Here is a 3,200-nt window from a genome sequence, read left to right on the forward strand (position 1 = left end):
AGGCTCATACAATTCATCACAATACATAGATCAATTGTGTAAAGCACATCTATACATTTGTTGCCCTCATTATTCCCAAAATTTGCTTTCCTCTTGGGTTCCCGGAATCAGCTCATTTTCCTTTTTTCCCCTCCCCCTCCCTTCCTCCTCCCCTGTAGGTGTTAATTCTTACAAAAGAAATTATTACCACAAAGTGCATAAGGCACATGGTATGTTAGGATTTGGGGTACCTCAGTATCTGGGAGGACGTAAAGGTAGTTTTCCCTTCAACATTTTACTTTTTCCCTGAGAGGGAAATAGACCTGGTAATTTGTGAGATAGCTGAGATAACTGGGTTGAAAAATTCAAGGCCAAACCAGCTTAATCTGGATTCAGAAATTTGTGTACATTAAAGTTATTATAAAATCTTAAGTGATAATTGTAGTACAAATATTACAGACAACATGGAGAATAGTACAGAAAACTTATAACCCCAGTGGGATAGTTATTGAGTGCTTGTTTTATGCCATTAGATGTTGTATATATAAGTTATTTTCAAAATACCTCTCAAAACAAAACAAAAACCACCATAGAGTCGAAGCTGACTCATAGAGACCCTTGGGACAGGGCAGGACTGCCCCTTTGAGTTTCTGAGACTGTCACTGTGTGCAGGAGTAGAAAGCCTGTCTTTCTCCCAAGGAGCAGCTCGTGGTTTCGAGCTGCACACGTTGTGGCTCGCAGCGCAACTCCTAACCACTAAGCCACCAGGATTCCTCTTCAAAATACCCCTTGTGAAACCTGCGGCTCAAATATGTTAAGCCACTTGCCTGAGATCAGACAGCTACGTAGTGGTCATCTGGAGTTTCAGTTTGGGTGTCCATGACTTCAACGCTTATGTCTTTCCCTGCATTGCTTCCTGGATCTTCTCAGTCTGCTTTGCAACATCCATGACATTCCTCCCGCCTCCCTTAGATCTTGATCATATGGTACTTACTTTTGTTTTTTTTTTGTTTGATGATTCTTAGCTGAATTATTAATATGATAGCTTCCGAATGGTGATTTTATAATGCCACAAAAACGTCCTGGATAGCTAGCCTACCACGGTCTTAATTGGCAAGGGTAGTAGGGTACTTGTACAGGTCCCTGGGTGATGCAGACAGTTGGCAGTTTGCCCCTCCCCAGCGGTGCCCTAGGAGAACAGCGTGGGGCTGCGTCTGCCAAGAACACCCAGTGGAGCAGTTCTGCGCTGTAACACGCTGGGTCAGGGTGAGTCAGCGTTGACTGGATGGCCACACGCTGGTTTTTTTGTTTTGTTTAAAAAGAAGGTCCACTTTCACTGATTGATTTAGGGATGACCACTAGTAGGTAGTCCTTCAACCGTCCCACTTTCTTTCTTTATTTCCTTTGGAATTTTTGTTGAGTGACTATCATTTGTAAGGGACTTGGGTGGGAGAAAGTGCAGATAATTCAGATACAGATCCTGTCCTTCAGGATATTACAATGTTGTCGAGAAGAAAAACCATTTATAAGGAAAGCAGGCAAAAAGGATAACACTTACTGAGCACCTATTAGATGCCAGTGCTCATATATTCTTTCAAAAAACTATTTGGGGAATGTATGTGTCAGAGAGTGTGCCAAGCTGGTCAGGATTCCGGGAGCTTTGGTGGCGCAGTGGAAGGTCAGCCAGTTAGAACCTAGCAGCCGCTCCGTGGAGAGAGATGGGGCAGTTTGCTTCTGTGAAGATATACAGCCTTGGAAAGCCTGTGGGGCAGTTCTGCTTTGTCCTCCAGGGTTGGGGTGTGAGTCAGATGGACGCAAGTGGTGTGGGTAGAAATTTGAACGTTAGCATTCCACCACGTAAGTAGTAACTCTGTAGAGTTGATGCTATGCTCATGAGACAGAAGAGAAACAGGTGCCGAGGGATTAACTGACCTGTCTAAGGATATATACCTAGTCATTGTATAAGTGGTTAAATTGGGTCTTGGGTCAGTGTGCTTGCTTTCCTACTGTGCCGGGATGAGTTTAGTATGTGTGTCATTTATTTAATCCTCCTCAGCTTTCTGAGTTTGAACCTCATGATTACAAAAGGAATATTGATACTCAGAAAGGTTAAATGACTTCTCAGGGTGACATGGCTAGTGACGTGGTGGCTAGTGGGCTATGTGTTGGACTGCTAATGCAAGGTCAGCAGTTGGAAACCACCAGCCACTCCACGGGGGAAGGATCTGGGAAACCCACAGACCTTGTCCTATGGGCTCACTGAGGGTCACAACAGACTCGATGGCAGTGAGTTTGCTTTTTGGTTTGGATGCCTCTATATGTAAGTATAAACGTTTGTTATGCTTTTTAGAGGTAAAGGATTCAGAGCAAGGGACCTGGGATTTCGGACGAGTACGATCTCTGCCAACTGAAGATGACGTGAGCTGTCTTGAAGAATAGGTAAGCTTTGCTATGTAGAGGGTGGAAGGAAAGGAAGAGGATGAACAGAATCTTTAGCAAGGGGTATATTCACCAGTAAATAAGCATTTCAACAGCGGAAACAACAACAAAAATCCAAACTCACTGCCATCAAAAAACCAAACAAGTTGATGGCAAATAAATAATTAATGCTTACTCATTGCCAGACTTTTTTTCCTCGATGTTCTGGGGCCAGAGAGGCTGGAAACCCAACAGAAAGCCCTGCTTTCACAGAGCTTCCCTTTGTGTAGGGTGAGACAGATGCATCCCACATATCGAAGATGCCAATAATATCCCTGAAGACAATATGCGTTCTAGAGAAGGCATCCGAATGCTGATATTGAGAGGGAGTAGAAACCTGATGCTTGGCAAGGTCTCAGTTAGAAAGTAACATTTAGCAAAGAAAATTCACCTCACCGAAGACAAATGGCTTCCGTGCTATCCTAGAAGTGGCTGGTTCCAGCCGCTGCTTTTCCGTTCATGGACCCTTCTTGCAGGAAGAGAAGGGTCTTTCTAGCAATTCCCCTGCGCCTGTGTAGTCTCCCTAGTTTCTCTGCTTGGGATTTCTCCAGGTAAAAATATGGCTATGTTAAATAAGGTTTCCTGAAAAGTAAGGTCTGTTCTGTGTAGAATTTGAGTTAAAGGGGTAATGGACATATTCTGATGAAATCTCAGATTATGAAAGTTCTTTAAAGGCTGGTCCCTTTGGCCCTTCATGATCACACATGTTGGTGTGCTGCTTCCATGTGGGCTTTGTTGCTTCT

At 43.8% G+C, this 3,200-nt stretch overlaps 1 long non-coding RNA gene across 1 annotated transcript in view; it reads left to right on the plus strand.

Moving 5' to 3' along the window:
* Nucleotides 1-3,200, plus strand: part of LOC123521192 — a 19,806-nt gene that overhangs the window by 314 nt on the left and 16,292 nt on the right. Inside the window, exon 2 of the long non-coding RNA XR_006679663.1 lies at nt 2,330-2,418. This is a non-coding gene — a long non-coding RNA (uncharacterized LOC123521192). The remainder of the gene's footprint in view (nt 1-2,329; nt 2,419-3,200) is intronic.

The sequence above is a fragment of the Echinops telfairi genome, unplaced genomic scaffold (assembly GCF_000313985.2).
Source record: "Echinops telfairi isolate 266 unplaced genomic scaffold, ASM31398v2 ScPeMD7_7475;HRSCAF=8513, whole genome shotgun sequence".
NCBI lineage: Eukaryota > Metazoa > Chordata > Mammalia > Afrosoricida > Tenrecidae > Echinops > Echinops telfairi.